This window comes from Eptatretus burgeri, chromosome 3 (assembly GCF_056783735.1).
Source record: "Eptatretus burgeri isolate ZD-2024b chromosome 3, Ebu_testis_v1, whole genome shotgun sequence".
Classification (NCBI taxonomy): domain Eukaryota; kingdom Metazoa; phylum Chordata; class Myxini; order Myxiniformes; family Myxinidae; genus Eptatretus; species Eptatretus burgeri.
The window spans coordinates 102,375,343-102,399,900 of record NC_140963.1 but is presented as its reverse complement, the minus strand read 5'-3'; the positions used below and the strand labels follow the sequence as shown (position 1 = coordinate 102,399,900).

The 24,558-nt window shown below is 45.8% G+C and overlaps 1 protein-coding gene across 4 annotated transcripts in view; it reads left to right on the top strand.

Moving 5' to 3' along the window:
* The window catches only part of LOC147030554 (transmembrane protein 198-like), a 137,432-nt gene that overhangs the window by 14,229 nt on the left and 98,645 nt on the right, over nucleotides 1-24,558 (top strand). Inside the window, exon 1 of one of the 4 annotated variants that reach the window (XM_085874727.1) lies at nucleotides 11,927-11,951. The exons of the other annotated variants lie outside the window; for them this stretch is intronic. The gene's annotated coding sequence lies outside the window, so the exon portion shown is untranslated. Of the gene's footprint in view, nucleotides 1-11,926; nucleotides 11,952-24,558 lie in introns of those variants that run through there. 4 annotated transcript variants of the gene reach the window in all.

Here is a 24,558-nt window from a genome sequence, read left to right as displayed (position 1 = left end):
TGCTTCAAGCCCTCGATGTTGATTACGAAATGGCAGAAAAGAAGCTTACGAAGACCAAGAAATGGTCTCAGAAGTACAAGACCGAATACAGTCTCCAATACCCGTGTATTCGAAAGTCTGAAAGAGGAATTCATCATGCGTATTGTACAGTATGCAGCGTTGATATTTCAGTTGAGCACGGAGGTCGCGATGATATTCGGAAGCACGTTGGAAGCAAACGGCACACAGACATTGCAAAGGAGAGATCTTCGAGCACAAGTACCGGTACACTTCTGAATTATTTCACCAAACAAGGGACAAGCGAGGAAGAGGATGTTACCCGAGCGGAACTTCTCTTTAGTGGATTTATTGTGGAACATAACTTGCCCATATCAGTCTCAGATCATGCTGGACCTCTATTTCAAAAGATGTTTCCAGATTCAAAAGTTGCTTCAAAGTATGGATGTGCAAGAACAAAAACTTCAGCAATAATTGGTGAGTTGTCAAATGTTACTGCTTCATCTATTGCCGATATTGCTAGACTCGCTCCATTTAGCCTAGCTACAGACGGTAGCAATGACAGTGGTGAGGCCCAACTATATCCTGTCCTGATTTCGTACTATGACAACAGTGCTGGGATTGTGAAGCAAGGTTTGCTAAGTTTGCCTGCGTGCAAACAAGATTCCACTGGAGAAAACATTTTCAAACTGCTTGATCATGAGTTCAGTGACAGGAAAATTCCGTGGGGAAATTGTGTTTCCTTTTGTGCTGATAATGCCTCTGTCATGGTGGGCAAGCACAAAGGAGTCGCTGCTTATATCCACAAACAAAATCCAGAGTGCTACATCATGGGATGCCCTTGCCATATGATGCACAATACGGCCAAGAAGGCGGCTCAGGCCTTACCCATTGAATTAGATGACTTTCTCATCGATATTTACTACTACTTGGACAAAAGTAGTAAACGCGTCAAAGGAGTGAAAGCACTGCAAGAACTCTGTGATGCCCCGACACACAAGATTCTGAAGCATGTCGCAACAAGGTGGCTGTCCCTTGGTCAGTGCCTAGACAGGCTGATTGAACAGTGGGAGCCACTTCGCCTCTTCTTCAAAGAAGAAGTACGAAGAAAAATGCAACCAACTGTAGCCAAGACTCTAACAACGAGCAAGAAGGACGGCATTGTATCTACTGCCAGTACTGGCACTGCAGGATCAAGCACTAGGGGAGCAGCATTCACCACTACCACTACCACTGCAGTATCTGCTGCGAAGAAGACAGCAGGGACAGCATCAAAACCAATGCTGAGAGCAGGTAGCATCACCGGCCCTTCATCACGTTCATCTATAAAGCAGATCCCTTCAGAGTCGAGAAAGACTGTGATAGTCCCATCTACAGACAAAGAAGGACCCAAGTTAAGTTCTGCTTTTGCCAAATCACTTGATAGAAGCTCAGCAAAACCTTCGAATCAGAGGTCTTCTTCCTTGGCTGCACCTACCTCAAGCTCTCTCCTCAAACGTAAAATTGGATCTGGTACTACGAGTCTGACCTCTTCTGCTGGCAGTAAACGCAAGTGTGATCGCCCTGCGGCTAAGTGTACTACGAGTTCTACAACTAAAAGCGCATCTTCCTCAAACACTGTGCAGGAATCTAGAGAAAAACGTGTCAACAGGATGTTCTTGTCTCCACAAACAAAACTCTATTGTTTCTTCCTTCGATATGCGAACAAGCTTTTTGAGAAGGGGAATCTTCTGCTCCAAAGAGACAAACCCTGTATTCATCTCCTGCACGGAGAATTGAATGGTCTTCTGAAAGATATCTTCGTACGGTTTTTGAAACCATCGGTGTCATCGGTTGCTCTGGTAAATGTACCCTTCTCTGACAGAAATCATCAGAAGAATGATGAGGACCTCATGATTGGGAACGATGCCAAACTGTATATAAGGGAACAAAGGAGTCTCAAGAAATCCACCTTCACTCTGAGTGAGTCAGACATCCAAGGTTTCTTCAGTGCAGTTCGCTCATATTATGTGAAAGCCTGCAATTACATCTTCAAAACCTGGCCGCTAGATGATGAATTAGCCAAGCATGCTCAGGTGCTGGATGTTAAGCTACACCAAGAAGTGGGGTTTGACTGTGTGGAGTTTTTCATCAAGAAATTCCCCTGTCTGTTCAGTGGCGGTGATAGTGACATAGACAGTCTTGAGAGTGAATTCGCTCACTACCAGGCAGATGCCTCCATAGCTACAATTGCTACTGAGACAGTGAGAGTGGATGAGCAGTGGCATCGGATTTCACAGCTCACAGATCCCTGCACTGGTGCCAAGAAGTATCCTAATTTTAGCAAAGTGATGAAGGGAATCTTGGTCATTCCTCATTCGAACGCATCATGTGAGCGGGCACTCAGTCTTGTACGGAAGAATCATACTGAATTTCGTCCCAATTTGAGTGTCAAAACCCTGGAAGCTCTCTTAATTGAAAAACTAGCTCATAGCACCCCTTGCTACCAGAGAGAATACAGCAAAGACATAATCAGAAGGGCTAAAAGAGCCACACAGCTGTCACTCAGCAAAGCTGCCATGGAAAAAGCAAGCAGCAGTAGTACCAGCCAGTAAGGTAAGAAAAATATTGCTTCTTTTGTGCTTTTTGTTAATCTTTGATTGTCCCCTAACTTACTAATATTAACATACATGTAACATTAAAAAGTGCAAAATTTTCCCCTTTTTTTTGTTCAAAAAGTGGGAATTCTTAACATGTTAAATGCTCCAAAATAGGGCTCAGAGGGTGAGAGAGAGCGTCTAGAACCCCAGAGCTTCCAGGGCCCTAAGGCGGGCCCTGGACCCCGCCGCAAGGGTCGAGCGCTCCGCGCTCGAGATGTGCGCTTTGCGCACATTATTTGGTGTCGGTTGCAAATCCTCCCTAATTCTGATTTCCAAAAGTTGGCATCTCTGTGAGTGTGGGGAACTGGTTTCATATGAATGGTCTTATGACACAAACCACATCTATAATGTCATGACCCCCCCCGACTTTCGGGGGCTACGGACTAAACAACAATCAACTCACGTCGTTTTGGCGAGTCTTCACTCGCAAGCTCGGTGAATACAACGTTTCAACAAGAGAAGGTAATCTCGTTTGATGTTGGTTTCATGCAAATCGAATAAGAATTGACTGAGTTATGCCGAAAACCGCATATTTTTCAAGGGCGTGACCCCCACCCCCCTGACATTTTACCCCAACCGGTGACATGTGTTATGACGTCATTTTGTCACAAGATTGGGCATTAAATTCTGAACATTTTGGTGCTGGGTTCATGTAAAGCGGACAAGAATTGACCGCGTTATGACAAAAAACGCATATTTTTCAAGGTCGTGACCCCCCTGACCTTTGACCCCTAACCGGTAACAAGAGTATGGGCGTCATTGTGTCCTATTGCATATCACAAGATGAGGCGTTGAATTCTGAACATTTTGGCGTTAGTTGCATGCAAATTGAATAAAAATTGACCGTGTTATCGTAAAAAGATGATTTTGACCTTTTTGTGACCTTGAAGTTGACCTTTGACCCGAACGATCCCAAAATCTAATCAAATGCTTCCTGGCTAATAACCAATCATCCCACCAAATTTCATGCAATTCGGTTTAATACTTTTTGAGTTATACGAATCACAAGATTACAAACAAATAAATAAATAAATACACGCCGACCAAAACATAACCTTTCGCAGAATGCAAAGGTAATAATAAAATAAATAAATAAAAATAACTTTTATTTTGTGAGGTAAATAAAGAACGAATTTCAAAGCAGAATTAATCAAAATGCCAGGAAAGAGACAAAGAGCAGATGCTTATCAGGGGTCGACTTGCAACTAAACACAGACATGGGCACCCAACAGATCATTCAGGGGGAGGGGGGGGGAAGAATCGTCTCGCTCACCAGAAAGTCGTCCGTGAAGCGAAAAAAGTCCTGAAATGCATGTATGCGTGCGTGTCATGTCCGTCGCGTGCACCCTCTCGCGAACAGCCTTAAACGCCAGTCGACGTCTGGAGGACACCCGGATCGTCCGTTGCGGGTTTCGAACCTGGTGTTGTTGGTGACCGACCCGTGCCTCACTTGTTGGCGGCACTGCTCACACCCACTCACGCACCACACGCTCGCTTGCCGAAGCACTGATAAGGACGAATTGTCTCATTGGCGCTGGTCAGACACCCACACGCGCACCACATGCTCGTTTGCTCAAGCACTGGGAAGGACGAATTGTCTCGTTGGCGCTGATCAGACACCCGCTTCTTGCTTGCTTCTCAAGCTTACTTCTCATTCTCTTCTCCCTCCCTGACCTTCTTTCGCTCCGCTTTCTTCTCGCCTCTCTCGCCCTTTGCTTTTTATCCCTCAGCCCGAATTGGGCTAAGGGGTATTGTCGTCACAGGCGTTGTCCGGGCGTCCGTCCGGGTGTCCGTCTGTCAACTTTTGGTTTCCGTCAATTTCGAGGAGAACGCCTTGTCCGATTTAAATCCATTTTTGCAGGGTATGTTGTGGTTGAGTAGAGGAAGGCTCCTTTCGAAAATGGGCGCGCTGCTATTTTCAATGTGGCCTCCATGGCAGCCATCTGGAAATTGGTTTCCGTCGATTTTGAGGAGAACGCCTTGTCCGATTAAATCCATTTTTGCAGGGTATGTTGGGGTTGAGTAGAGGAAGGTTCCTTTCGAAAATGGGCGCGCTGCGATTTTCAATGTGGCCTCCATGGCAGCCATCTTGAAATTGGTTTCCGTCGATTTCTAGGAGAAGGCCTTGTCCGATTAAATCCATTTTTGCAGTGTGTGTTGGGGCTGGGTAGAGGAAGGTTCCTTTCGATAATGAGTGCAGTTTGATTCTCTGCGAGGCCACCAGGGGGCCAAAACTGAAAACCTAGAAATGGCTATTTCTCCTGAATGAATGGCTGGATCATCGCCAAATTTTTATCACAGGTATATCTGATGAGGATACATGATATATAACCCGGGTTTTTGATTTGACCTACTTTTCAAGGTCACAGAGGTCAAAGTTCATACTTCGGTGTTCGGGCGTCCGTCAACTTTTGGTTTCCGTCGATTTCGAGGAGAACGCCTTGTCCGATTAAATCCATTTTTGCAGGGTGTGTTGGGGTTGAGTAGAGGAAGGTTCCTTTCAAAAATGGGCATGCTGCGATTTTCACTCGCCGCCACGGTAGCCATCTTGAAGTCTGATTGATTTTCGATATAACGTCCAACGTGCTCTAACTGACTGCATCATCGTGATATCACTGCTTCCTTTTACAATGCATGGGCTGATGGGTTACGCCCGCTTTGCGGAGCTATTTTTCCTTTCTCCTTTCGCTTTTTCTTTTTTCCTCAGAACGGACCTCCCTTCGTTTTTATATCTGCGGGCCGTCTCCGCGGTGTAGTCCGCCCCAAGCTCAACCCGCCCCACTGGCGCACGGTTACCATGATGACCTGTGCGCTCTCAAAAGGCAGGTGTCGGAGCGCACGAAAGATTTTTGCTGAGGAAGAATGGGAGGTGGGCTTCAGAGCTCGTGAAAAATGTGTGTAAACGTGTCTGTCGTAAAGAAAAAAAAGCTTACAATAAGAGAGTGGATCTATTCTTTACCCTTCTCTATGCATCACATTTAAAATCTCATTAGACATGGGGATGGGGCGAACCTGAACATGCATTTAAGGAAATAACTGTCTGAGGACCTGGATGTGTGTATGCATTCATCAGACCAGATTCTGGTGTGTGTGTGTGTGTGTGTGTGTGTGTGTGTGTGTGTGTGTGTGTGTGTGTGTGTGTGTGTGTGTGTGTGTGTGTGTGTGTGTGTGTGTGTGTCGGGGATCTGGGGTTCGTGGCCTGCCACGAGGGTGAGCACTGGGGTCCCTCCCAAACGTCCAGTCCTAAGGCCGCCGGACACAGATAACTCTGTGCACTGGCAGGTTGCCAGGCAACCATGAATGCCGATTGGCACAGCTGATCAGGGCAGCGTTACACAACTTCGCATCATTACCTGTGGACGGCTGGCTAAATGGGGTCACATGCCCTCAGCATACGCTATAATTTCTTCCAAGTGTTACAGTGAGTGTGCGCTGGCTAAAGGCCCGGTCACACCTTGACGTTTTAGCCAGCGATGGCAACGTGTTAAAATTTATGTAAAACGCTGGCTTACGTTGAACTTTTGATGTTTTTTTTTTAAAGATTCGGACGTATTCATAGCGACTTGGTCTTATGTATAACGCATTGGTAACTACACAGAACGTTTCGTTGTGTTATAGATAACTTATACCAACGAATGCTGAACCTGTTGTCGGCCTACACAACCGATGCCCAACGATAGTCTAACTCAGGCATAGCGCGTTGCACGCATCGCCGACGATGTCGTGACGTAGCCTATTAAAAGGCTGACGCACAACGATTCAAATCATAACTGCCGTAGAAATGGAAGGGTCAAAATCGCGGTCACACCTTGGCGATCTTGCCAGCGTATGCCGACGTAACAAAAAGTGTGTCTAAAACGTTGGGGCACGTCGAATACGGTATGGGTAAGTTTGGTATGCGCGAGTAGAACGCTAAAGTACGCTATCATACGTCGTAGTAAGTAGAGTACGTCAAGAAATTTTGAACATGTTCAAAATTTTACACCGTACTCGGCGTATGACACACGTTCCGCATGCGATGAGGATAAGTTTTACACACGTCCACAAAGGCTAATTATAAGCTACTCATAAGTCGAAACACGTCGCGGTAATGTCTTTTTTTACGCGAAACTTATTTCTAACTTATGTTTGACGTGCTTTGAACCAATTCTTTACGTAGCCCCAACACACATCGACGTATGTAGACGTATTCCAATGACGTCTTCCGGTCGACAAAAAAAATAAATGAACGTGTTTCTAGGTTACAACTGCCATATAAAGACGTGTTCCCAGCGGTTTTGGGAATTGGTATATAAAATGGTGTTCATAAAAGGGGAACCCAACAGTGTTTTCGAGTCCTTTTTGAGTCGATGTCCATGTTAGCAGTATCAGTATCAGTGTCAGTATTACTATTAGTATTAGTAGTAGTTTGTTCATGTTGGCAGTAGTAGGTGAGTGTGAGGGGGAGGGTGTGGGTTATGATGGATCGTCCTTGCGTCCGCGTGTCCACGGGTAGGTTCATAGGCTGCCACTCAACGATTTAAATGGCTGCATCTCCACTATTGAAAGTAGACGCTTGCGCTCAACAATTGGATTTTTTTTTACACTCAACGACTTTTAAACGGTACCACTCAGCTAGTTTCATTGTTTACAATGAACGATTTAAATTGCTGTCACTCGCCTTTGTTTTTTTTGTTTTTTTTTTTGACGCTGGGGTTTGGAAATTTGAAACGTTTCTTCTGAACGTGTTAAAACGCTCAAACTCGACTATTTTAAATAGACGCTGCCGATGGACAATTGGAATCATAGCCAAGCTAGACATCGAAGTGTGAACATCCTCGTCATGCCGAAGAAAAGTTTGAAGAATGCTGCAAATAAGTGTCCTGGCCGTGGCCGTGGACGCTGACGCAAGGACGATCCATTATACCGACGTCTTTCAGCCTATGAGTAACTTAAAAGTAACGTCTGTCGACGTGTGGCAACGATCGCGTAACGTGCCAACAACACGTTAATCATAGGTTAGAAATAAGTTTCAGGTACTCTAAACATTACCTCGGCGTGTCTCAACTTATGATTAACTTACAAGTAGCATGTGTTGACGTCTGTCAACGATCGCAAACCGTGCATACAACTTGTGGCCAGCGTAGCGGAACGTGTGAGTCATACGCCGGCATACGTCGTGAAATTTCAAGCATGAAAAAATTTGAGGACAACCGAAAAGTACAACGTTTAAAGCCAACGTACAACGACGTATGGCAACGTACTACGACGTATGCCAGCGTGCTCTCAATGATATCAAAACTTACCCATAACGTATTCAACGTGTGCCAGCGTTTTAGAAAAAAAATTCAAAAATCGGCATACGTTGGCTAAAACGTCAAGGTGTGACCGGGCCTTAACAAAGCAAATTATTGAGGTACAACTTGCCGTCGAACTATACTTGTGCACTGTGTCGAACCGATAAAGGAAATGACAACAAACAATTATTATCCTCCGCCAACCAACAAAGTTGGCGGGGGATATAGAAATGGGTTCCGTCCGTCCGTCACATTTTGTTTCCGGAGCTTTACTACAAATCCCCTCAAGATATATTTACAAAATTTGGTACACATTATCAAGCAAGTGGTGAACTGGTGCCTTTTGATATTTTCTCATTGATTGGTCACATGGTTTTGCAGCCATGTTTGACTCAAGAAAAATATTAAATGATGTTTTCTCTGGAATCACATAACCTAACGAAGCGAAAATTTGCAACTATCATCTTCCATCATGTCTGCATACATAGTAAAAATTGTGACGTCGCAAGTCACATGGTTTGGTGGCCATCTTGGATAGAAAAACACACCTCATCCGATTAACACGAAACTTCACACACTTATTCCACTGGAGGATTGGAGGCAGAATTTAAATTTATGATGTCATAGGTCACATGGTTCGTCAGCCATCTTGGATGGAAAGTTAATAAATTTTTAAAATCTTCTTCTCCAGAACGGCTGGACAGATTGAGGCAAAATTTCACATACACTTTCCCCAACACATCCTTTCAGAAGTTTGTTAATTTCTAATTGATAGGTCACATGGTTTGGTGGCCATATTGAATTTACCCTAAAACATTCAAACATCTTCTCCAGAACGGCTGGTCAGATCAAGGGGAAACTTCACATACATATTGCACACGCTTAGGGAATATATGTTTGTTAATCCTCATTTACTATGGCGGCGGATATCGAAGACTTTGTCTTCAACGGATGCTAGTTTATTTACAAACACATAAGCAATTAATCATTTAAAAGCAAGTTTTCAAATGCAAGAAAGCAAAAAGGCACATAAGAGCAGATTTAACCGTAACATGTATTCTTATTCCATCTTACTTACACACAAGACTTGGACATCATTCACTCAGGGGAGAAGAATATAACAAGGACTTGAAAATAAAAGAAAAATAGCCTTTTTCCTTTCTCCCTCACCGAACACAACCCAAACATAAAAGAGAATGCGGAGGAAAATGGATGGGGAAGATGGGCTGTGGCGATGGGGGCACGCAGCCGTGTCATTGAGGTTCCCAGACCCAATAGACGAGTCCTCTCCGGCGTCCCAGATATGCGAGCTAGATGTGCAACTTGCCCTCTTCTGCTTCATTTTCTGGTGCCCAGACCCAGATATGCGAGCTATCTGGGTGACTTGCCCTCCTCTGCCTCAGAATCTTCCTCCTCAGGCCCCTGTTGAGGTGCTGCCGTTTACTCTCCTCGTCCTTCGTGGCTGACAGGATTGAGAAGGCAGGATGATGCTTGTGGTGGGAGTGTTCTATTTCCACAGTCTTGACACCAACTGCTCGTGAAAACAACTGCTTTTGTTCCTTTCCTCATGAACCTTCTCAGTCCTTGAGTGTACTGCTCATGCGAGCTTGTCCCGTCCACTTCTGCCGTTCTGCTTCTCTCAGTCTTTCTCTTCTCTGAGCCTTCTGCTCAGGAGCTCTTTTTGTCTCTGTTCGTGCGAGCTTTCCCTGTTAATTTCTGCCTTCTGCTTCTCTCAGTCATAAACCTCCTTCAAGGCACGAACGTTCGCTGACAGGCAACTTACATTATGTTCTGTTGTGGCCTCTTTTCTCATGAGCTCTTCGTGTTCCTGCTCGTGTTGGCTTTCCGCGTTCGCTTCTGCCTTTTTTGCTTCTTCTTCACATCAGCGCTCTCTCTCTCTCTCTCTCTCTCTCTCTCTCTCTCTCTCTCTCTCTCTCTCTCTCTCTCTCTCTCTTTCTCTTTCTCTCTCTCTCTCTCGCTCTCTCGCTCTTTCGCTCTCTCGCTCTCTCGCTCTCTCGCTCTCTCGCTCTCTCGCTCTCTCGCTCTCTCGCTCTCTCGCTCTCTCGCTCTCTCGCTCTCTCGCTCTCTCGCTCTCTCGCTCTCTCGCTCTCTCGCTCTCTCGCTCTCTCGCTCTCTCCCTCTCTCGCTCTCTCCCTCTCTCCCTCTCTCCCTCTCTCCCTCTCTCCCTCTCTCCCTCTCTCCCTCTCTCCCTCTCTCCCTCCCTCTCCCCCTCTCCCCCTCTCCCCCTCTCCCTCTCTCCCCCTCTCCCTCTCTCCCTCTCTCCCCCTCTCCCCCTCTCCCCCTCTCCCCCTCTCCCCCTCTCCCCCTCTCCCCCTCTCCCCCTCTCCCCCTCTCCCCTCTCCCCTCTCCCCCTCTCCCCCTCTCCCCTCTCCCCCTCTCCCCCTCTCCCCCTCTCCCCCTCTCCCCCTCTCCCCTCTCCCCCTCTCCCCCTCTCCCCCTCTCCCCTCTCCCCCTCTCCCCCTCTCCCCCTCTCCCCCTCTCCCCCTCTCCCCCTCTTCCCCCCTCCCCCCCTCCCCCTCCCCTCCCCCTCTCCCCCCTCTCCCAATTGGGGTAGGTCCATGACGTCAGTTGTGGAAAATACCACGCCGTTCTGAGGTAACTTTCAACACAGCCCCCACCTCACCCTTTACATGCTCAAAGCCGCGACGGAAGCCCCCACCCCCCCTTCCGCGTGCAAAACGCCCATGCGTACTATTCTATACTGTACCACACCCACGAGAAGCACCGCACCTCGCAGGCCACGATGAGCACCAAGCTTCATGAACATACATGTGAGAGCACCTGTTGGATTGACGACCACAGACGGTCGAACATGCCCAATTAACCAGTGCGTGAATGGAGGGAACACAGAGTAATTCCGCCGGACCGAGGGACGACCGAACGGCCACTGTGCCGAAGATAAGACCTATGGGGTAAAGGAGGGACTGTTGAAAGGTTGTTTGATGAAGGGGAGAATATTTGTTGACCATTGAAACGGGCAGATGAGGTAAACGAGGGAAGATTTGAAAGTAGCAGAGCGATTGAACAGAACATGATGTGAAGGAAGAAAGATTGAAAGGAACAGAGAGAGATGGGGAGACGTTGCACTGGAAAAATACAGCCTAGCCAATGTGTGCCCCCGAACAGCCCTTTGATAAGGGACCAAGAACTATCTATACAAAGACGAATGAAATAACTGATTCTCGGGTCACCAACTGGGCTTGGGATCCGAGGGTCCTGAGTTAAAATCTCACTTGGCTGTTGAATTAATACCAGGTGGAGTTGACTTTGCCTGTCATCTTTCTGAGGTCGGCAAAATGAGTGCCAGCTTGCTGGTATCCTGTGTCAGGTGTCGACCCATCCAGGATTGTGCCCAATACCCAAGGAGACTGCTTGGGCAACACCAACGCTCTGCGCAGAGTATGGTCCTGATGGATGGGTCACCTACGTGTCCATGTATGCTCTCCCCCTGGGGTAAGTTTTCCAAAAGTGTGTGTGTGTGTGTGATGTTTTCATGTGTCTATTTGAGCTGGTCCAGTGGAGAGCACTGCCATGCTTTATTAAAGAGAGGGAAGTGTCCAAGGCTTTACTCACACTTTCCAGGCATGGTTCCAGTGCACAACTGCTTTGACGAGCTATGAGATTAGTATATATATATATATATATATATATATATATATATATATATATATATATATATATATATATATATATATATATATATATATATGTTGGCAGGGTGAAAAAGGCTGAATCACAGCCATATGATTTCTCTTGGCTTGCGGTTTTACAAATGGAGCTTTTTCGATGAGATCTCGCACACCAGACCCCTGGAGATGCTTGAGTAGCAGCGTTGGTATAGTGAACCTGCCATTCATATTGCAGCGTCTCAGAGAGGATTTTCTCTTGAAGCCAGGTCAAAATCCTTGGATGCAAGTGAAGTGACTTGTGGCATGGAGACGCTGACTGAAGCTTCACATTTCTGATCGCCGAACCTTGTCTGCTTCGCGTGAGGATGTTATTACCTCCACCAATGAAGGTGGGTGGAGGTTATGTTTTCACCACTGTCTGTTTGTCTGTCTGTGAACAGGATATCTCAAAGGTTGTGGTGGGATTTGGACGAAACTTGGTGGGCCGGTTGGGTGTGTGACAGACGCATCAATCCGATTGTGGTGAAAATTTGAATCCTGATCTGGCTACAAAAATGTTTTAATTTTTTTCAGTGAATCTCAACCATTGACAAATGGGACCAAACATGACAAAAAGCACGATATTTCAAGAAGTTATGGACGAGTCCTGACAAAACGCGGTGGATGAGTTGTGAAGGTGAAAAGAGCAAGCCAATTTAATTTTGGTTCCTGTTGGTCCATCCTCTGCAATCTGGAGACAGAGTTTTGCAATTGTCTGTCTCAACTTTTTTTTTTAAAACATTTGAACTTTATTATGAGAATATGGAGAAGACAAATGACTAATAAGGTCAAAGGTCGGCATCACAAAAAACTATTTTCATCCAATTGACCTGAAATTTTAAGAATTTGCATATTGGGTCACTGAACAGAATTGGTTCAATCAAAAGCTAGAAACTGATGAACAGGTCATTTTTTTAATGAACAGGTCATAGGTCAAGGTTGCATGAAATTGTCAATTTTCATCTGATTGACTTGAAATAATAACAGAATTTGCATATTGCATCATTGATTGGTCAATCAAAAATAAGAGCAATACCCCTGGGTGCTGCTTCTTCTTCTTGTGTATGGCAGCTTGGCTGCCTGGTAGCTATCATTTTATTGGGGCGCGACTATGCTGCTGATGCTGTGCCCCGATACCAGTACACTCGTACTCCTTTCGACGACCTCAGAAGGATGAGGTGTTGATGCAGTGGCCAATGGGGCTCAAACCCGGAACCTTAAGATTCCAAGCCAGCTACCTTAACCACTGAGCCAACAGCAAGCTTGCTTACCTGTCAGAATGATGATACTGAGGAGGAAGTCAACATGGGATGGAATCAGTATAATGACCAATATTATAGCGAATACCGAGCCTGGTGTTGGCTTAGTGGTTAGGGTGGCAGCTTGGGATCCAAGGGTCCTGAGTTCAAGCCCCGTTGGCCGTTGAATTAAATACACCAGGAGGTTGACTCAGCCTGTCATCATTTTGAGGTCGGCAAAATGAGCACCAGTGTACTGGTAAGGGGGACACTGCATCAGCGGCATAGCCGTGTCCCAACCAATGATGCAACCAGCAGCCACAGGCTGCACTCGATAGAGAAGGATAGCAAATACCTATTTTTTGGGGGGGGGGAAATCCCCCGTAGACCCTCTTGGGGCATGATTATATATATATATATATATATATATATATATATATATATATATATATATATACATATACATATATATATATATATATATATATATATATATATATATATATATATATATATATATACATATATATATTGTTGCGGGCCGGGGGTCGGTGGTGAGAACGACCACTGGGTGGGGAAAGCTATGTCGTCTCCACCAGACTCCCCGGAATTGTAGGCCGTCGCTCCGGATAATTCCGCGGGTCGCTGAACCGACTGTGGATGCCAATATCTCAACCGTGTAGCATAGGGTCTTTTTGTCGAGAACCAATTTACCTAATTAACTACGCGATTTTGACGACCGGGGAACCAAGCTGTATATATATATATATATATATATATATATATATATATATATATATATATGTATGTATGTATGTATGTATGTATGTATGTATGTATGTATGTATGTATGTATGTATGTATGTATGTATGTATGTATGTATGTATGTATGTATGTATGTATATATATATATATATATATATATATGTATGTATGTATGTATGTATGTATATATATATATATACATATGTATGTATATATATATATATATATATATATATACATATGTATGTATATGTATATATATATATATATATATATATATATATATATATATATATATATATATATATATATATATATATATATATATATATATATATATATATATGTATATGTGCTTATCACAATAATAACAAGATTTTTTACATTTCAAATATTAAGTACGCTTTTTAATTGTTTTTCAACTGAAAAAGCATAAAGTGCATATTTTAACATTAGTGTACTCATTTGCTTCACCACATGCGCTGTATTGAAGGATTTCACTTGTTATTAATTTCACGTTCAGTCTGCTATGTGTCCCCTTTTGTAAGTTGCCTGTTTATTTGCTGCACCACACCTCTCTCCCCTATCTCTGCACAACACACCCCAATAAATCTTCACTGTGCCACTTATCTTTCCTTGCCTGCTTGTAAATAAATTATTATTATTAGGAATGTTCCCTGCTCGTTTTTGTCTATTCTTCCATTGATCCAGCATGGTCCGAATCCTACTTTAGCCGGGACTTTATTCCCAAAGATCCGTTCCTTTTAGCCGGTACGTCCTTGGCAGTGTGGCTCGGCTGCATCTGATCCGGAAAAGTGATCCGATCCTGTAGAGTGATCCGGTTCGGACAAGGCATGCCGAGGGCGTGTTCCCCGGTAATTAAATCACGTGATTAATTAGGTAACCATTAGACGGGAGGACCCTCGGTCACGTGGTTGAGTTATTGGTGTCCACGGTCGGTTAAGCGACCCGCCGCGTCACGGAATTATCCGTGTGCGACGGCCTACAATTCCGGGGAGTCTGGTGGGAACTGACAGCTTCCCCCACCGAGTGGTCTTCTCACCCGGCCCGCAACAATATGTATGTATGTATATTTCTATATACAGTCATGCGCCGCTTAACGACGTTACGGGCAATGACGGATCGCATATACGACGGGTCTGCCAGCTCTGAAAAAAAAAAAAAAAAATAAAAGATGTAGCTGAAAAATTCCTATTGCCGAGTGATGTAGCCTCATATAAAAATAGCACATACAATTATGTACACTCTACAGAACATAATACCTCATAATGATAATAAACAACGACAGTGTGACCCCGTTATAATGAGATCGTTGAGGTCCATAAAATGTCATCGCGAAAAAAAACAGGGTCGTGCTAAATCGGGATTCAAGGAAATCGGCTTTCAAACTGAACCAATGTTTCCACGTTTACTTTCTAGCAAGTAAATTACCTTTGAATTGAAGAATTCCACAAATAAATCGGTTGCTCGTCAATTAAAACAAATTTATTTTTAGTGAAGCTTTTTATGTTGTGAAAACAATCGCACTGTTCCGAAAATATATATCACAATTGACAGGTGCTCGTTTATTCATTTATAAATTGTAACATCGATGCAATGATTACGGATTTATAAAATCTAAACGCTATTTATTCACCTTTCTATAATCGATGCGAGAGGAGCTTGTAAGCTGCTGCTAACAACACCGATGGCCGTCATGAACAGCACAAAGGTAAATCTAACGTGTCTTCTGTCTCTTGCATGCGTGTTACAATTGCCGACAGTATTCAGTACAGTAACATGCTGTACAGGTTTGTATCCGAGGAGCAATAGGCTACACCATATCGCCAAGGTGTCTAGGTTTGTGTAAGTACGATGTTCGAAAACTAAAATGAAAAAAAAAAAATGATGTTCGCACAACGACGACGTTGCTTAACGACGCGTTTCTCAGAACGTAACCCTGTCGTTAAGTGGCGCATGACTGTATATGTATATGTATATGTATATGTATATGTATATATATATATATATATATATATATATATATATATTGTTGCGGATTCGCGCCCGCCGGCGTGCAAACGGCCACGTAACTCGAATCGCGGCATGTCGCCCACCGGACGGACAATCCAGTCGTGACCCTCTCGGACTAACGCCGGGAACCAGTCACGGGTGGACCTTTCGGTCTCACCGCGATCGTGCCAATCGGCCCCCGCGTGGGATAGGGTTGCTCGCCAAATTCGACCTACCTAAGTACCCACGCGGAGGGTAGACCGGGCGATCGCACCTCGCCGCAGGTCGACTTCGGACACGGGCCACTTAAGCGACCCGTTCCGTACTATCGGGATAACCGAGCGGTGTTATTCGTCGACCTCGACGGTTCGATTAATTATCGGGCGTCTTAACCCACGACCAACCCTTTACGTGAAGCAAGATGAGGATTCAATGAAAGAAATGACGAAGCGAAGCGGGAAAACAGTTCAATAATAAGCACATTTATTTCACGATGAACGGAAAGCACACATATACAATTCCACCAAAAGCACATGGAAAAGAAGAAGACAAAAAGCAAATGCGACAATGCAGATCTATCCGACTACCGGGCACTCGGCAACACTTATACAATTTTACTTCACAGACGGCGCCGACAACACATATTCCCAAAGCAAAAGAAAAGAGAACCACCCTCCAGGATGAGGGGGGTAGGCGGGCCTGGGGCCGAGACCGTGTCGGGCCTACCCGTCTGATGATGAGACGCGGAGCGGCGGTGGTGCCTCAACTCCGCGGGCCTCGCGGACGGTGTCTGGTAGGGGGTGGGAAGGGGGCCCCCTTTTGTCGCACTATCTCAGCGCGGGGGGAAACAGGAGGGGGTTGCTGATGCTCGGGGAAAGGAGGATTTCACAAAATCGCGGGTCCCGCGACGAGCGTCTCCACCACGACCTCGGTCGCGCCGCCGGCCTTTCTCTCCGCAGTTCCCCGAATCCGACGCGAGCACCCCCTCGTCCGCCTTCGCCGCCGCCTCTCCACAGCTCCGTCCTCTTCACTCCGACTCCGCGAACTCCCAATGGCGAACTCTTCCTCCTGCCAACTGAACTGCCTCGACTGACGAACGCGGCCCCTTATATCCCCCGTGGCCTCGCTCCTTCATCTTTGACCCTCTGCCTCCGACCTTTCACCTCTCTTGCTGGCTCCCCATTGGCCCGAGGAAAAGTGGGCGTGAATGCTTTTTGATCCATGAATTTGCATATAGCGACCGCCCTCCAACGCCCTGGAGGCGGGGCCAAATCGCCCCTCGCTCACCGATTGGACGGAACAAAAGTGGGCGTGAGTCGTTTTTGATCCGTTTTTCTGCGGAAAGTCCGCGATGCTTTTGAACACGCTGCTCGGTGCGCGCTCTACACGAGTCCAGCATCGGTGCCCACGAGTGGCGCGAGATGACGGTGATGCGATGGTGGCGAGTTGTGACGGTAAAGGTCGTGGCGGTTGTGGTGAAGCGGCGTTGTGGTTGGTGGTTGTTGTTGTGATGGCTGTTGAGACGTGGTTGGTGGTGGTAATAATGGCGGTTGGTCCAAAATAAAGATAGTAAAAGAAAAATGGCTATCCTGAAGAGTCGCAGCCCTCATGAATGACATTTATTCCCTCTAGACAACGGGTTTGGGCCTAACTACACATATACTTACCGAGATATCTCACCGAAGGGACCTGAATGGTGGTTTGCGAATTTGGTCAACCACAACAATATATATATATATATATATATATATATATATATATATATATATATATATATATATATATATATATATATATATATATATATATATATATATATATATATATATATATATATATATATTGTTGCGGTTTTCGCGCGCGACGGCCACGTAACTCGAATCGCGGCACGTCGCCCACCGGACGGACAATCCAGTCGTGACCCTCTCGGACTAACGCCGGGAACCAGTCACGGGTGGACCTTTCGGTCTCACCGCGATCGAGCCAATCAGCCCCCGCGTGGGATAGGGTTGCTCGCCAAATTCGAACTACCTAAGTACCCACGCGGAGGGTAGACCGGGCGATCGCACCTCGCCGCAGGTCGACTTCGGACACGGGCCACTTAAGCGACCCGTTCCGTACTATCAGAATAACCGAGCGGTGTTATCGTCGACCTCGACGGTTCGATTAATTATCGGGCGTACTCAGCCCACTACCAACCCTTTACGTGAAGCAAGATGAGGGTTCAATGGGGGAAAAGACGAAGCGAAGCGGGAGAACAGTTCAACAATAAAGCACATTTATTCGCGGCACACGGGAAGCACACAAATACAATTCCACCAAATGCACACAAAAAAAGAAAACACAATTCCATTTACACAAAAAGCAAACATAAAAGTGAAAACACAGTGCAGAGCTAATACCGACTACCGAGCACACGGCAACACTTATACAATTCTACTTCACAGACGGCGCCGACAACACATACCCAAAACCAAGGAAAACAAATACCCTCAAGAATGAGGCAGGCCTGAGGCCGAGACCGGGTCGGGCCTACCCGTCTGGTGATGAGACGCGGAGCGGCGATGGCCCCGCAACCCGCGGGCCTCGTGGACAGTGCCTGGCAGGGGGTGGGAACGGGGCCCCCTTGGTCGCACTATCTCAGCGCGGGGGGAAACAGGAGGGGGTTGCTGATGCTCGGGGTATAGAGGATCTTTATTATCCCTGGTGTGCGTCTCCACCTCGGCCAGGTCGCGCTGCCGGCCTCCCTCGGGCGTGCAGTTCCTGGCACCGACGCGAGCACCCCCTCGTCCGACTCTCTTCAGCTTCTCCAGCCACTGCAGGCTTCGGGCTCCAGTCTTCCACACTCGTCCCCTCCGTTCCGACTCCTTCTCGTTCTCGTTTGCGACTCTCCTCTGACTGACGAACACCGTCCTTTTATCCCCCCGTAACTTCGCCTTTGACCCCCTCCCTTTGACCTTTCACCTCGCTCCCCATTGGCCCGAGAAAAAGTGGGCGTGAAGGCTTTTTGATCCACAAATTTGCATCTATCGATCGTTCTGGAGGCGGGGCCAAATCGCCCCTCGCTCACCGATTGGACGGCAAAAAGTGGGCGTGTGTCGTTTTTGATCCGTTTTTGAAGCACAAAATCCGTGATTTTGTACACGCTGTTCGACGCGCGTTCTGCGTGAGTCCAACACCGGTACCCACAGCGGGGCAAGAACGGTGGCGATGCTACGGTTGTGAGGTGTGCGTGAAGGTCGTGGCGGTTGTGGTGAAGCGGTGGTTGTGGTCGGTGGTTGATGTTGTGGTTGTGATCATGGCGGCTGGTCCAAAATAAAGATAGTAAAAGAAAAACGGCTATCCTGAAGAGTCGCAGCTCGCATAAATGACATGTATTCCCACTAGACAACGGGTTTGGGCCTAACTACACATGCACTTACCGGGATACCTCACCTAAGGGACCTGAATGGTGGTTTGCGAATTTGGTAACCACAACAATATATATATATATATATATATTTATACATACACACTCACACTTAATTTTTATTTTTTATTTTTACGCCATGAACAAAGTTTGATACATACCAGGTGATGAAGGATGTGGTCAAGTTTCATTTAAATAATGTGTGTAGTTTCAGAGAAGAAAGTGTATGTTTTCAGATGGATGACGTGCCATCCCATAAGCTCCCCAGAACTATGTTATAGGTGAGCTGAAAAATTTGTTTTGACATGTTATTGGTTTCCATGACAACAAGCTTGCTGGTTTTCACGCAGGCTTGCTTGTTTTTTGCGCAGGTTTCAAGGAAGATGCCAGCTGCCGTTTTATTACCGTTTCTATGTTTATTTATTTGTATTTTTTGTTTGTTTTGTTTTGCTTTTTTTTCGTCATACATGCTTCGCATATGAAAGATGTCTAAATACAAAGCGGGCGGGCTTTGCATTTTCAGATGCTTTTAGTTTCCTTTTGTTTTGCGAGGAGCAGAGGAGGAAGTCATGTTTTTTTACACATGGACTCTTTCCTGCTTTGTTCATCTTTTCAATGCTTGCATCTGTCTCATTTCATAACCTCTTGCATTTCTTAAGATTGTGTTGGTGTAGCATTGCGCTCTTTTTTGTTGTTGTTTGTTCACATATCAGTCTCTTCTGCTTCCTCAGATATCGCTCTGGATGCAAATTATTTATTTGCAGCTGTGCACAATGTGTCATCTTGTTTGAATGCATGTTGGATTAGGACATGACATTTCATTACAATGTAGGTGTTCGGAACCGAAACGATTCCTTGACACGTCTACAAGTCTGTCCTGAACTTAAAAAGTATCATCATGCGGGGCCCTGTCTTATATCCTCGAGCACATTTCCCACGCAAGTTTCCATTTCGCGTTACATGGCAGTTGTGACGTAATTTGCAATGATGTTTTAAATTACTTACTTTTGAGCACGATGGTGCTGGTCACGGCATGGTTGACAAGTGCATGGTTCGATTGAGCTTGGTAGCCTTCAGCATGACATGCATGTGCAATTGTTTAGTTTGTAGTCGGTCCTTTACCCACGTCACCCACTGAGAAATGGTTTTCTTGGGGCCCAAGTGCTGTTTTGCTTGGGTGATTTATTACCTCATTGTGCAAGCCTGATGTATGTGGCCATCTTCCAAGCACTGTTTTTGGGTTAAAGGGTGAGCTGTGAAGTAAGGAATGGGGGGGTTGGGGTGGGGTGGGGTGGGGGGGGGAGAGAAGGGGAGGATGGGTCATGCACGGCTGATTCATACCTTTAAAAAAAAAAAAACACTGCTTATTTGTGAGATTTTTACACTATGATGGTATTTCTATGAGGTGTCATGGCCAAGCAATAGTTTCTTTCCCTTCCCTTACTATATCTCTGTTTATATATATATATATATATATATATATATATATATATATATATATATATATATATATATATATATATATATGTATATTGTTACGGATTTCAGAATCCGGTCTGATGAATGCATCCACACATCCAGGTCCTCAGACAGTTATTTCCTTAAATGCATGTTCAGGTTAGCCCCATCCCCATGTCTAATGGGATGTTAAATGTGATGCATTGAGAAGGGTAAAGGATAGATCCCCTTTCTTATGGGTAGCTTTTTTCTTTACGACAGACACGTTTACACACATTTCTTTCACGTGCTTTGAAGCCCGCCCCCATTCTTCCTCAGCAACAATCTTTCGTGAGCTCCGACACCCGCATTTTTTGAGAGCGCATGGGTCGTCATGGTAACTGTGCGCCAGTGGGGCGGAGTGAGCTTGTGGTGGACGGCACCGGCAGAGATGGCCCGGAGATATAAAAACGAGCGAGAGGTGCGCTCTGAGGCGAAAAAGCGAAAGAGAGAGAAAAGCGTGAGGAAGAAAAATAAATAGCGAAAAGAGAGAGGAAAAAGCAAAGGGCAAGAGAGGCGAAAGAAAGCGGGGCGAAGGAAAGCCAGGGAGACAGAAGAGAACGAGAAGTAAGCTTGAGAAGCGAGCAAGAAGTGGGTGTCTGACCAGCGCCAACAACGAAACAATTCGTCCTTCACAGTGCTTGGGCAAGTGAGCGTGTGGTGCGCGTGTGGGTGTCTGACCAGCTCCAACAATGAGACAATTCTTCCTTCCTGCTTGGGCAGGCGAGCGTGTGGGTGTGAGCAGCGCTGTCAACAAGTGAGGCATGGGTCGGTCACCAACAACACCAGGGTCTAGACCCGTGACAGACGATCCCGGTGCCCTCCAGACGTCGACTGGCATTCAAGGCTGTTCACCAGAGGGTGCACGGCAAAGCTGGGTTCTGGCAACGGATGTGATACGCGCGCACGCATTTCAGGACATTTTCACTTCACGGATGACTTTCTGGTGAACGGGACGATTCTTCCCCCCCCCCCCCAATGAATGATCTGTTGGGTACCCATGTCTGTGTTTAGCTCTAAGTCTACCCCCCCGATAAGCATCTCCTCCTTGTCTCTTTCCTGGCATTTTGATTGATTCTCATTTGAAATTCGTTCTTTATTTACCTCAGAAAATAAGTTATTTTTATTTTTTTATTTTATTATTAATAAATTCTTTGTCGATTTACAACCTGTCCGTGTTTGTCCTTTCCTTCTATTGGTCTAGCATTGTTCGAACCGAGAGAGACTGGGAGGTAATTACCACAGATTTGACCAAAAATCATCGTCACGCACTAGAGGTTAAAACGCTCGGCCGCCCTAAGTAAAATCTAATCAAGATAACGTTGGTGCTTTGCAGAGGACGCGCTCCCCGCTCAGGTAACCACGTGACCTCGAGTTAAACGGAATAATTAGACGGCGGACACGAACTCGTGGTTGACTGGGTGGCGTTCCTGGTTCTAAAAAAACCCACCGTACCACAACGTAAATTGTGAGCGGTGGCCCCAGGTCCAGCTCTTCCGAGGACAACTGGGGATTAATCCCCCTGAGTGACGAGCTGGTGTCTCGGTACCCGTGGCCACAACAATATATTGTTGTGGGGCCGAGTTTCGGTGGCGAGCACAATCGCTAGATGGAGCAGTAGAGTCGGCTCCACCGAACACCCGGAATTTATTGATCGTCACCCCGGATAACCCCGGAGCCGACGGGTACCTTATCGGACCGAAGATCGCCAATAGGTCAACTGCGTGGAATAGGGTCGATTGCCAATTTCAATTTCCCTAAATACCCACGTTGTCCAAACTACCGGGGAAATTCACCCTCGGCAGGATCTGCGCGATCCGGGCCGTTACCTAGCTGGATACGAGCTGTACCCCGAGCGGAGAGTACCAGAATCCTGCTGGGCCGATTGCACGATTTCGGTAGCAATGAGGCCTCCTAGTTCCCGTTCGTAGCGTGGCAAACCAATGATAGAAACACAAACGAGCTGGTACATTCAACAATAGGGGTATTTATTTACAATAGAGAATAATCGGGATGGGAGACACAGAGCAGAGTGACAACCGAATATATTCCAATGTACAATTACGCAAGCATTTTACAATTCTACTTAGACAAGACAGGCCCGCACACAGACACACACACCCAAAAAGCAAATTGACCCGCCACGACTTTATTTGGCTCTCCAGCCGGGGAGGATAGTTCGGCTGGGAGGCAGGACGGTTGGCTACCTGGCCGCAAGTGCGCGGATGGTCGTCCACTCCTTTCCGGAGCACCAGTCACCAAAGGACGGACCATGGCAGCCGATCCCAGTGGAGGTGATCTCCCGTGATGAGATTGTCGACTTCTTGTAGTTCTGCGCCAGACGAGACGCCTCGGATGCGTGCTATAGTCAAACGCAGACCAGACCAAAGCACGCTCGAGCAGACGGGGCGCAATTATTCGTTCTTTTTTTCTTTCGTCGTCCTTCTCGGGCGCGGTCCGCTCATCTGTGGCCTGCTCTCATTGGGCGGACCACGTGTTGTCTCTGCCTTCTTGCAAAGGACCACCTCGGCTCTGGTCTGCTCTTCGCCCATTGGCCGGAAAATGACGCATACCCTTATTTGGCGCTCGGCCAGAACGAAACGGTTCGTGAGAGCGCGGACAATGCCGCGAGCAGAGTGTTGTTGGCGTTGTTGATGTAAAAATCCTAGCTATAAAATAATCTGTAGCAAACACATGTAATTCCCTTGAGACAGAAGGGGATGGATTCTAACTGTACACATACGTATCGACATAAGTAACCTCCTTGGGACCTGAATGTTGAGTGCTCATGGCTGCCAGATTCGTAACTATATATATATATATATATATATATATATATATATATATATATATATATATATATATATATATATATATATATATATATATATATATATATATATATATATATATATATATATATATATGTTATTCTTCTTCTTTCGGCTGCTCCCGTGAGGGGTCGCCACAGCGGATCATCCGTATGATCCGCATAGTGATTTGGCACATGTTTTACGCCGGATGCCCTTCCTGACGCAACCCTGGTCGCCTCTTACGACACAGGGATAATATATATATATATATATATATATATATATATATATATATATATATATATATATATATATATATATATATATATAGCCTGGTGTTGGCGCAGTGGTTAGGGCAGCGGCTTGGGATCCAAAAGGTCCTGAGTTCAAGCCCCGTTGGGCCACTGAATTAATACACCAGGGGGTTGACTCAGCCTGTCATCCTTCCGAGGTCGGCGAAATGAGTACCAGTATACTGGGCTGGTGTACGCCCCGGTTAAAATAGGTGTACCATATCCCTGTGTCGTAAGAGGCGACCAGGGTTGTGTCAGGAAGGGCATCCGGCGTAAAACATGTGCCAAATCACTATGCGGATCATATGGATGATCCGCTGTGGCGACCCCTAACGGGAGCAGCCGAAAGAAGAAGAAGATATAAATATATATATATATATATATATATATATATATATATATATATATATATATATATATATATATATATATATATATATATATATATATATATATATATATATATATATATATATATATACACACACACGTGTGTGAGTCTCTCCTGCATAACTCCAAAACCATGAAACTTTGCATGCATACTGAGGGAACTCCAAGAAAGTGCATGTGTGAAAACTTGGTGTTTGGGTTAATTAAATTACCCCTTTTCAAGATAATTAACAGCCTTATTTAATTATATCCTTTATCTTGTGCATTGGCTTAATGCTTAGGGTGGCGGGTTTTGGATCCAAGGGTCCTGAGTTCAAATCCCGCTCATCAGGTGGGGTTAACTCGACCTGTCATCCTTCCGAGGTCGGCAAAATGCGTGCCAGTATGCTGGTATACTGTGTCGGAGTGGCGACCCGTCCAGGATTGTGCCTAATAGCCAAGGAGACTGCTGAGGCAGCACCAACACTCTGCACAGAATATGGTCCCAATCTCCTCATCATCTGGTGCATCCTTGGACACTCTTGGACAACACCCTCCC